At 41.0% G+C, this 11,869-nt stretch overlaps 1 pseudogene; it reads right to left on the bottom strand.

Annotated features, from left to right (window-relative positions):
* Positions 1 to 1,895: 1,895 nt before the first annotated feature.
* Positions 1,896 to 2,507, bottom strand: LOC111168695 (ferritin heavy chain pseudogene; annotated as a pseudogene).
* Positions 2,508 to 11,869: the final 9,362 nt, after the last annotated feature.

The following is an 11,869-nucleotide window of genomic DNA, read 5'->3' as shown; positions in this document are numbered from 1 at the left end:
TGCGCGGGCTTCTCATTGTAGTGACTTCTCCTATCGTGGAGCACGGCGCGCGGGCTTCAGTAGTTGTGACGCACGGGCCCAGCTGCTCTGCGGCACGTGGGATCCTCCTGGACCAGGGCTCGAACCCGTGTCCCCTGCACTGGCAGGAGGATTCTTAACCACTGCGCCACCAGGGAAGCCCTGGATCTCATTCTTGACTCTCCCTTCCTGCACACCTCCTCCAAGCAATCATCCAGTTCCTTCAGCTCAGCTTTACAAAGGTCTACTGAATCTCTTCTCTCCACCTCCCCTCCACTCTCCTGGTCTAAGCCACCTTCTCCTCGAATCTGAATCTCAGTGGCCTGTTAACTAGTATCCCTCTGCCTCGCCCATCCATCCGTTCCATTCTGCACACAAGACTCAGAGTGACCATCTAAACCTCACTTCTGACCACATCACTTGCTTGCTTGACACCTTCGTAGGTTTCCACTACAGGTATCAGTCATACTCCTCAAAAAAGTTTGCAAAACCCTGTCTGCTCAGTCCCGACCCCCTTCTCCAGCCTTGGTTCATTCTCCCTCAACAGCGCTGGACCAGTAGCACAGTCCTTTCTTTATCAGCCATTTTCTGAGTTAAATTATAATTTTCTTTCATTCAACAGTTATTGATAGGGTATCTATTATATGCCAGACCTTGTGCTAGTAAAATAGCACAAAGACAGGCACTGAAGATGGAAGGATTTTAATATCTAAAAATAATAGAAAAAAAACTAGTTTTAGATAGATCCTGTAGATGTTAGGTTTTGTAACCACAGCTGTATAGGATCTTACCACTCTCCAGCAAAGACCATGGAGAGTCATAACAAGCATCTGAAAAGTTGAGTTGTTCTACCAAGAGCAGATCAATAGCTATATTTAATGTATTATTAATTTACTGTGACTAAATACAAGAGGTAGGCTGTGAAAGTAGAAATGTTTATTGAAGTAGTAGTGCCTTTCCCTGTAATTAAGAGAAGAGGTGAGTTTTCTTAAAAATGTGTTTTAAGTGTTACTTTAATTTTCAGACTTTTCTAACTTAATCCATATATGAAGTCAATATCATTTCCAAAATTAGATTTAATAAAAAGTTTATTTAAAAATTTTAACATCTTTATTGGAGTATAATTGCTTTACAATGGTGTGTTAGTTTCTGCTTTATAACAAAGTGAATCAGCTATACATATACATATATCCCCATATCTCTTCCCTCTTGTGTCTCCCTCCCACCCTCCCCATCCCACCCCTCTAGGTGGTCACAAAGCACCGAGCTGATCTCCCTATGCAATGCAGCTGCTTCCCACTAGCTATCTATTTTACATTTGGTAGTGTATATATGTCCATGCCACTCTCTCACTTCGTCCCAGCTTACCCTTCCCCCTCCCCGTGTCCTCAAGTCCATTCTCTACGTCTGCGTCTTTATTCCTGTCCTGCCCCTAGGTTCTTCAGAACCATTTTTTAAAAGTTTATTTTACTGTTACTCCTCTTTTCCATCTGTTTGTACCAGGAACTCTGAGTGCTGTCCAAGGTAGATGTTTATATTCTCTTACTAAATTGATATGAAGAAGATGTGAAGAGAATCTGATGGTAAGAAATAGGGCTAATGCAGAGCTTTTTAAGAAGTCATTTAGAATTTTGAAAGGTTGGATGATTTTTTTTAGTGAGGTGTTTTTTGTTTTGTTTTGTTTTTTTCTGGCTTCACCATGTGGCATGTGGAACTTCCCTGACCCGGGATTGAACCTGTGCCCCCTGCAGTGAAAGTATGGAGTCCTAACCACTGGACCACCAGGGAAGCCCGGATGATATATATATATATATTTTTTGGGGGGGTACCAAATTACTTTATTTGAAGGAATAGTACTAAGGCAAGGACTTGGTGACCAGGGAAGTCACCCCTGTGGCTACGGGAAACCAGCCTAAGGCTTAGCTCTCATTATCACTATTTCCCAGGGTGTGCTTGTCAAAGGGATACTGTGCCATGCCAGATTCGGGTGCCCCCATCGTGTGCAAGTTGGTTACGTGGTCACCCAATTCTTTAATGGATTTCACCTGCTCATTCAGATAATGAGTCTGAATGAAGTCACACAAATGGGGGTCATTTTTCTCCGTGGCCAGTTGGTGCAGTTCCAGTAGTGACTGATTCACACTTTTCCAAGTGTAGCGCACATCCCATTGCATTCAGCCCATTCTCCCAGTCATCACGGTCTGGTTTCTTGATATCCTGAAGGATGATTCGGCCACCCCGTTGGTTCTGTAGCTTCATCAGTTTCTCAGCATGTTCCCTCTCCTCACGAGATTGGTGAAGAAAGTATTTGGCAAAGTTCTTCAAAGCCACATCATTCGCGGTCAAAAGAGTACGACATGGACAGGTGGACGTAGGAGGCGTAGAGCTCCAGGTTGATCTGGCGGCTGATGGCGGCCTCCGAGCCCTGGTGGTAGTTCTGGCGCACCTGCGAGGGGGACTCTGTCGTCATGGCGGGCGGCTGAGGTGAAACGGTGGCGGTGGCTGCGCGGTTGTAACGGCGGCGGGGACCTTGGGGCGGTCAGAGGGCGCTGTGAGGTGGTGGCGAGGGCTGGCTCTGAGCGGGAGGCCGGAGCTGGGGAAGAGCTCCGGGTTCCGTCCAAGCACTGTTGAAGCAAGAAACCGCAGCGACTCTCCGCGAGGACTGTCCAGATGATAGAGATATATATATATATATATATTTTTTTTTTTAATTTGTTTATTTATTTATTTATGGCTGCATTTGGTCTTCATTGCTGCATGCGGGCTTCCTCTAGTTGTGGCGAGCGGGGGCTACTCTTCGTTGTGGTGCGCGGGCTTCTCGTTGCAGTGGCTTCTCTTGTGGTGCGCAGGCTCTAGGCACGCGGGCTTCAGTGGTTGTGGCATGCAGGCTCAGTAGTTGTGGCTTGCGAGCTCTAGAGCACAGGCTCAGTAGTTGTGGCGCGTGGGCTTAGTTGCTCCGTGGCATATGGGATCTTCCCGGACCAGGGCTCGAACCCGTGTCCCCTGCATTGGCAGGCGGATTCTCAACCACTGCGCCACCAGGGAAGCCCCGGATTATATTTTTAAAGGTGTCAAATTTGGCCTGGCAGGTCCTCCAGAAGATCTACCTTTATCAAAAATTCAAGTTCAGTTCAGGCAGGGATTATATTTCAGTTGTACTGTCAGTATCTTTGCAGTTTTTTATAATTGTTAGGGTAAAGTGAAAATATAGGCTTTAATGGTCCCTGTTATCCTTTAAAAAATACTTCAGATTGTATCATGTTATTCCAAGGAACAATTCAATTTCATGAAAACAAATAAATTTAGGGAATTCCCTGGCGTCCAGTGGTTGGGACTCCGAGTTCTCACTACAGAGGGCCCAGGTTTGATCCCTGGTCTGGGAACTAAGATCCCACAAACCATGTGGGATGGCCAAAATAAATAAATAAATTTAAATTATATTATATATAAAATAAGTAAAATGATTAAAATTAAGTGAACAAATAAAACAAGTAAGTAAAAAAGAAAATCTGAAACAAGATCTTTAATCCAGTAAATACCAGTCAATAGTCTTTCTTTATAGAATGTTACATTTTTTAGCTTCAATAAATGATTTACACTTAAAGCTGAGATGGAGCCTGGTCCTCGGTATTCAATATTGAAAAGGCAAACAATCTTAAAAAGCAGAATGGGGGGCGGTGGGATGAATTTGGGAGATTGGGATTGACATACATACACTATTTTTTTTCTCTCAAAAATTTCAATTTATTTTTAGATAACACTTATGGAAAAATAGATAGACAAGAATATTCACTTTTTATGGTCAGTGTTTTGTTTTGTTTTGTCTTGTTTTAAATTCGGGTATAGTTGTTTTACAATGTTGTGTTAGTTTCTACTGTATAACGAAGTAGAGTTCCCTGTGCTATACAGCAGGTTCTTATTAGTTATCTATTTTATACATATTAGTGTACATACGGGGATTGACATATATACACTACTGATACTATGTATAAAATAGATAACTAATGAGAACCTACTGTATAGCACAGGGAACTCTACTCAATGCTCTGTGGTGACCTAAATGGGAAGGAAATCTTAAAAAGAGGGGGTAATGTATATGTATTGCTGATTCACTTTGCTGTACAGCAGAAACTAATACAACATTATAAAGGAACTATACTCCAATAAAAATTAAAAAAAAAAAACAAAACAGAATGACCATGTGAACTCATACCCAAAGCAATGTTTGAATGGATGCTTAAAACTGCCCTGGGACAGAATTGCAGGAGTCAACCCTTTACGAAGTCCATTTTTAACTTTTTGTTGTGAGCCACAATAAACACAATTCACAATGTAAACTATTATACCCTCATGCTTACAAATATTACTTAAAAAAAAATCTCATGAAGTACTATTCTTTCTACATGCAATGCATTCTAGTATTTTTCTCTTTCATTTCCTTTATAAAAAAATATCTCACAATCCACTAATGGGTCATGACCTGCAATTTGTAAGCACTGCTAGAGGGAACCCACTGGCCAGATCAGAGATATCTGAGGATTTTCTTTCTAACCTAAAAGATTTTCCTTCTCTCTGTGTTAATTTTAAGATCTTACCAAACAGGGAAATTCTGAGAAAGTTCTTGAATTTTTCTTTCATTTGATCAGGGCTTTCTGCTGTGTTGACCAGAGCAGTTTCACTTTTCACTGCCATCCCTTGGATGTTTTTGTATGTTGGGTTGTCGTCCGGGGGCTGCAGTCTCTAGAGGATCATCTTTTACTATAAACTCTATCCTTGACTATAATAAATAATTAACTTGGAGTTTAGTGATTCATGAGTTCATATTTAACTTCTAAGGGGTCCTTTTTTGATTCAGATGACATCGGTCTTATCCAGCATCAAGAATCCATGAGTTTTGTTGTGCTCTTTGGACACTCCCAAGAACCAGGTGGACAAGGCCCTTTCCCATGAAAGGGGGCTGATCTAGCTCCCTCCACTCAGGATGGGGGTGGGGGGAAGGGGGACATTAACTAGTGTCCAGCTGCCTAAGGCCTTGACCTCCCTGCTTTATTAATCTGTACTAGTAAGCTGCTGGGGCAAGGGGGATCTTTCTAGTCCCCCAGAACTGAGAGTCAGAATACTAAGGCCCTTTCCCTGAATGGCCAAGTACAGTAGAGCAGTTAAGACCTAGGCTCTCCCATGCTGACCCTCTCCATCACTGCGAAGAATTCCATTCCTATAAGCTATTTCTGTTTGCTTCCGGTTTCCATGATTGCCTAAGTCCCGTTGTCTGCTGCCAATTCTCTGCCTCTGGCCGATGGATAGCTCACCCCTGCAGTGTTCCACCTTCACCAGCTAGATAGTAACCAGGAACTAACTCCAGACTCTACCAGACCCCTATAAGGCGGTCTTGGTAACAGGCTTTCACTGCCCCTACGTGGGAAGGAAACAGTAAAGGCGCTGACAGGGAGAGACCAGGCCTGGATGTCTTTCCATATTGGTGGAAGAGGAAGGAAATCAGGTTTATAATGTGCAAGAAATACTGCCACCAATTCACGTTATACTGTTTCATTTAATGCTCCAGGCCAGTGTTTCTCAAAGTTACTTGATCTTAAGCATCATCTAGGGTGCTTAAAGATGCAAATTCCCATCTCTACCCCAGTGTTCTGGAATGGGAATCTCTGGGCAGAGGTCTGTCTGGGAATCTGTATTTTAAAACAAGCACCTAGGCAATTCTTACAATTTGGGAGACATTGGCCTGTAGTTGTTGGCAATGAATCTTTATTGTGGTTATAGTTATGTGGAGCTACACATGTGATATAATTGTATAGAACTACAAACACACAAACACAAATCAGTACTTGTATAACTGGTGAAGTCTGAGTAAGTTCTATGCATTGTACCAATGTCAATTTCCTGATTTTGACATTGTATTATATATATGTAAGATCTTAACACGGGGGAGGCTTCACGAAGGATGTTTGGGACCTCCCTGTATATTCTTTTGTTGTTTCCTGTGCATTTATAATAGTTCCAAAATTTTTTAAAAAATTTAAGTCAAAAAAAAAAAAAGGTATAGGAAGAGAAATGGTGAAGCACTGGATTGGAATCACCTAGAAGAGCTTTTGTCACTCCTCCATAAACGTACACACACACACGGACACATATGTACACACACATATATGTCTCAAGCATTGGTGTCCTTTTCCAACTTGATTTATTTCAAAGTCTACATTAGTTAATCTGCAATTTGAATGTAGAACTGTTATGGATGTAAATGAAACAATTTAAAACTTTATTTAAACCATCTATTCATTTAGATATTTAAATACTTGCATTTAATATCAAAAATTATACAAAATGGTATTAATTTAGAAAAGTTACTTTTTCTTCACTCAAATAATTTTAGTCAAATTCTTCACAGGGATCTGCTACAGCAGGGTCTCTCTCATCACTGGAACAACATTTTGAGTCATCTAACAGTTCCCTTCTAGTTATTTAAGATAGAACAGGTTTTGAATTGAGTAGGATGCTGTCAGTGGAGATTTTACTGCATCTCAGGAACCATTTGTTAAACATTGGGACACGTGTTTTTTTTCTCTTGCATATTCACAATCTCCGCAAATAGGTCTTGTATTCCTTTTTCTAATACCTTTGTAAGAAGCTTACTAATTATGATCTCCAGTGCTTGTTCTCCGTGGTCATAACCTCAGGAATAATTAATACATATGTTTTCACCGTTTCCCCGATTTTGCTAGCTGACCTTTATAAGATAGAAAACTGCCATCCCTTGAGGTCCTTTCAAGAGATGGTGTCTTCCTGAAGAGTACTTTGTTCAAAAAGGACAAAGTAAAGAAAAAAATATAAGGCAACTCTCTTTTCTGAAGAACAATATTTTGGGGAAAAATTTGCTTTCTATCCTGGCATGTATGGTGTATACTTCCATTCAAGAACATCTGCACCTAAAGCGCAGTTCAACTTCTGGGGAAGTCAGACTGGCCCAGCTATTTTTTCACAAGATGCTATAAGGCAGACGGAGTATGGCATACCTGCAATTTTTTGGTTATTTTGTGCTAAAAGAATACATTGTGGGGAAGTCCAGGACCACTTTTTAGAAGTGGGTGATTTGGTTATTTTTCAAAATTTGCCTATAATTGTAACGTGAATTTTAATGGGAAGCAGGTAGGGTTGTTTGTTCTAAAGACGTTAATAATATTGTCTAAATGCTCTGTGGCTGCAGAATTACTCTGAGTCCCATAATTCCTGTGCACCCTGAGCATCGTGTGTGCTTTGCACATCTATGAACTATTATTTTTTGAAAGTTTGTGGATGCTATAGTGGTAAATAAAATACAAGTTTGCTTAAAAGTATTGAACTCATAGTATTTTTTGTCGTTTTGCAATTTCCCAATAAATAGAAACCAAAACTTCTGTGAAGGTAGGGAGCAGAGTTCTAAGCTATTCTGGCTGATTTGTAGCTGACCGAGTGTCATCCATCAGCAAGTGGCTACAAGGGGTCCAGAGAGTGACAAATCGGGGTGTCAGGATATGGGGACACAAGAAAAAAAGGCACAGACAGAGTGGCAGAGGGACAGTGCCTGAAGAGCTATTAGGAGAGGACTCGGTGCGAGGGAGAAGACGCAGCTGTGTAGGGCTCTCTGCTGACCCATCATGAAGTACCTTTCTTTCACCCGTGAACACCAGTTTTATCTTAGTTGCAGGTGTTTCCTTTAGAGCTAAGTTTAGCAAATGAAAGATCTTGTGTCAAACTCATTGGTTCATCAGAACTAAGGAGTAAGGAATATAATATGAGTATTGTCATTTTTGTTGCTAATTTTAAAAGCACCTTTATTTTGGAAAAAAAAAAAAAAAACCAAAGAAATGCAATCCACGCAAATAAAGCAAAAGCACAATACTAACCAGGTTTCCTTTTCCTCATCCCTACTACCAAGAGCTGTAATTTGGGAGATGTCAGATAATTCAAAGCTATGGTAGCAAATTAGGTTTCCAAGAAAAGACATCATTTTTAAGAAAGCCACAATAAAAATCATTTTAATAATGTTGCAAACAACTATTAAGTACTGTGTTTAGAAAATGCTTCTCTGCTTATTAATGGGGAAAATCTTTTAAAATGAGGTACGGGGTCATCTGGTGGAAGAAATCTACTGCACTAATATTGTAAGCACTCCACTGGTTTCAAGTATACTCACTTGATGTCTCTCCATAATATTTTCTTCTGGAATATAGTATTAGAAAATTGTTCAGAGAGAATGAGCAGGGAAGACATTATCTCGACTATAGCAGAAACTGAGAAAGAAAAAATGAAGAGGCAGTTTCTCTCCTGGATCTCTCAGCTGGCCACCAGATGGTAGACAAAAGCAAAGCTATTAGACCTGCAATGCAGCAAGGCGAGGCATGAAAAAAACAAAGAACTCCTTCCTGGCGGACATTTTTGTTTAGGTAACCAGAGTTTAAACTTGTGCCCCTGATAATAACCAACATTTCCTAACATTAATACCAGCCAGCAAATTAGTACCATTTTTCTTATTAACCATTACAAAGGGGAAATCTTGGAGGGGAAAAAAAACAGTAGGAAAAACTATGGCAGCATTATTTTTGTTTTTTTTTTTTTAATGAAAAATCAAAACCTCATGAAATATTCTAAGTAATTAATAAAATGTTTACAATAAAGTCAATACATGGCTTTCCGAGGTGTTTTTTATTTTGAATTATACTCTAGGAAGACACTGATATAAAATTTATCAATTCAAACTGTTAAAAAAACAGAATTCAACTGAGTTAAAGATCTAATTGACTTTATTGAAGGATTCATGAACCAGGCAGCATCCCATCTAACAAATAAAAAGGAGTTCCAAGGAGTTGTACAAGATGGAAGGCTTTTATAGGCAGAAAGGGGAAAAGAGTGGGTTGTTTCAGTTTTAGATAACCTACCTACTGGGATGTCAGGGGGCTATGTGGAAGATTACCTCATTGGTGCTGACCAGAAAATTCGACTGACCAGTGCAGAATGCATTCCTGGAAGAGGTCGTAACTACAGTTAGATTGGGTATTGAGTCTTGATTTGCTGTCATGTGGCTTAACACAAGTGACTCCATTTTGGGCCTGTCATTTCCTTTTTAACAACGTAAGTCAGGAACTTCCCTGGTGGTCCAGTGGTTAAGATTCTGTGCTTCTACTGCAGGCAGCATGGGTTTGATCCCTGGTCAGGGAACTAAGATCCCACGTCTTGTGGTGTGGCAAAACAAACAAACAAACAAAAAACAAGTCATTAATAGCTCTGTGGCTTCCAAAACAAGTAATCCAGTTAGCTTATGGCAGATATTTTTAGTATAAAAAAAGTATAAACAATAGAATTTCAACCCTAATAACATACCTATGCTTTCTAAACAAAGGCTAAAGGTAAATACACTAAAATGTTAACCATGGCCATTTCTGAGCAGTGGAACTATAGGAGATTTGTATTTTGTTCATATTCTAAATATTAAACAACAATCATGTATTACTTTTGTGCTCAAGAAAAAAAACCATTAAAAAAAATAAAAACACTTTTAAATGTGGAAGAATAAATATTTTAAAGCAGGACCCTGTGGAGCCCTCCCAGGCACAAAAGCCTTCCTGTGTCTCCAGTTTCTCGTTTGGAGGAAAGAGGCTTCAGCCCCCTAGACTTTCTACGGATTCCAAAGGGCAGATTCAAACAGTTACTGATCAGGGAAGTGATGGAATGCAGAAACAAAGGGAAAGCACTCAAGAAACAATAGTACAGCAAGAAAGCAGAGTCCTAGTTCCTCCTCAAGGGATATAAGTAGAGTCCTTCTATAGGAACTAAGGCCCCCATCCAGGTGGCGGATGGTAACTTCAGGCTGAGCACAAGGTCCCTGGAGCACCACCCTGTCACCTCCCCACCAACCAATCAGAAGAAAGTCACACACCCTACAGCCCTCACCCCAAATGTTGCCTTTAAAAACTCCTCCCTGAAAGCCATAAGGGAGTTTGGGTCTTTTGAGCACGAGCCGCCCATTCTCCTTGCTTGGCCCTGCCATAAACATTTCTCTGCTCCAAACTCCAATGTTTTGGCTTGTTTGGCCTCACTGTGCATCCAGCACACGAACTTGTGATCAGTAACAATAGTACCAGCTTCATAAGCCTCTCCATTGTGAGGCCTATTGCACAAATGCTGGCTTTTGCAGAGCTGTGGTACAGAGAGCGTGTCAAGCATTAGACAATTTGAAGATTCAACACAAAGAATGAGTGAATGAAGCAGCACACTGGGGTTCCATTTTGGATGCACATATGTGCCAATCAGTTTACCAGTTTACTTTTCAGAAAACGTCACGGAATGTTTTAAAAGATACTATCTAGTTTTATTTTTGATATCCTCCACCTCCTACCCACACCTCCTCCAAATTTCACTCTTTACAAAGGGTTGGTGATACAATCAGATATCAAGAACTCAATTCACTTTACTTTTTAAAAATAAATTTATTTATTTATTTATTTACTTGGCTGCGTTGGGTCTTCATTGCTGTGCGTGGGTTTTCTCTAGTTGCAGCGAGCGGGGGCTACTCTTTGTTGCGGTGCGTGGGCTGCTCATTGCGGTGGCTTCTCTTGTGGCGGTGCGTGGGCTTCTCATTGCCGTGGCTTCTCTTATTGCGGAGCATGGGCTCTAGGCACGTGGGCTCAGTAGTTGTGGCACGTGGGCTTCAGTAGTTGTGGCTCACAGGCTCTAGAGCGCAGGCTCAGTAGTTGTGGCTCACGGGCTTCATTGCTCTGTGGCATATGGGATTTTCCTGGACCAGGGCTTGAATCCATGTCCCCTGCATTGACAGGTGGATTCTTAACCACTGTACCACCAGGGAAGCCCTCAATTCACTTTAGATTCTTAATTTTAACAATAGAAAATATAGGGAGGAAAATAATTTCCCTCTACCCTTATGAGTTCTTGGCTGAAACCCCTTGTAATACACAGATGAACAAAAGAAAAACAAGCAAAGTAACTCCCTGATTTGGCCCAAGTCACCACCTTAAATACTATCTTCAACTAAAGACAAAAGAAAGCTGTAGGGGGATTGGAGGAAGGCCAGTTATGGGAGGTCATAGGAAAAGCACTTAAACAAGGGTAAAGATTATTTTGCAGATTTGTCAGTGCCTTCTCCATTGAGACTCTCTTGTGATTTAGAGTCAACCTTCCTTCTCTTTAGAGAACGTAAATTTCGCCTAGGAAAGGGTAATTTCTACTCTGTTTTCAGAGATTCTCTTGAGCCTGCTCTTTCTCAAAAATAATCAGCTCAAAATAATCCTTATGCCAAAGAGGCATATTTTGAGGTGGCATATTCTGCTGCCTTTCAAAAAGAAAGTTTTCTACTTTTACATAAAAAATGAAACTTGCCCAACCTGATTAACCCTCTTCATCCCACCTAGACGTCTTTCCTTCCCTCTTCATCCTCCTCACCATCCCAATCTCCCCTCTTTTCCTAAGTCTTTGCTCCTCTTTTAAGTCTTCAAAAGCCCCAGTCCTGTCCTCTTTTTCTCAATCCCACTCTTTCCGCAATGAAGCCTGAAGTGTGCTCTTTAAGGATATACCTTTCATATTTGTATGCTTTCCCCGATTCAATTCCTTTTTTTTAATCTCCCCAAATGCTTAAGTGCCTTGCACCTAAACACATCTGTCTGAAAAAGAATCCTTATAAAACCCTACTCAATCCCTTATCACTGGATTTTATCTTCCCGATTTAACTGTTTCCACCCCAAAACAACTATTGAGCTAAAAACAAAGCACTTGGCAGGCGCCGGTGCACGCGCGCGCCGGGCCGGGGCGGCTCTGAACCCGGTGTCGAGGGCCCGGGCCCGGACCC

The sequence above is a fragment of the Delphinapterus leucas genome, chromosome 12 (genome assembly GCF_059928025.1).
Source record: "Delphinapterus leucas isolate spDelLeu-1000000601 "Yukka" chromosome 12, BTC_Dleu_Yukka2, whole genome shotgun sequence".
NCBI lineage: Eukaryota > Metazoa > Chordata > Mammalia > Artiodactyla > Monodontidae > Delphinapterus > Delphinapterus leucas.
This window is presented reverse-complemented; position numbering and strand designations above follow the sequence as displayed.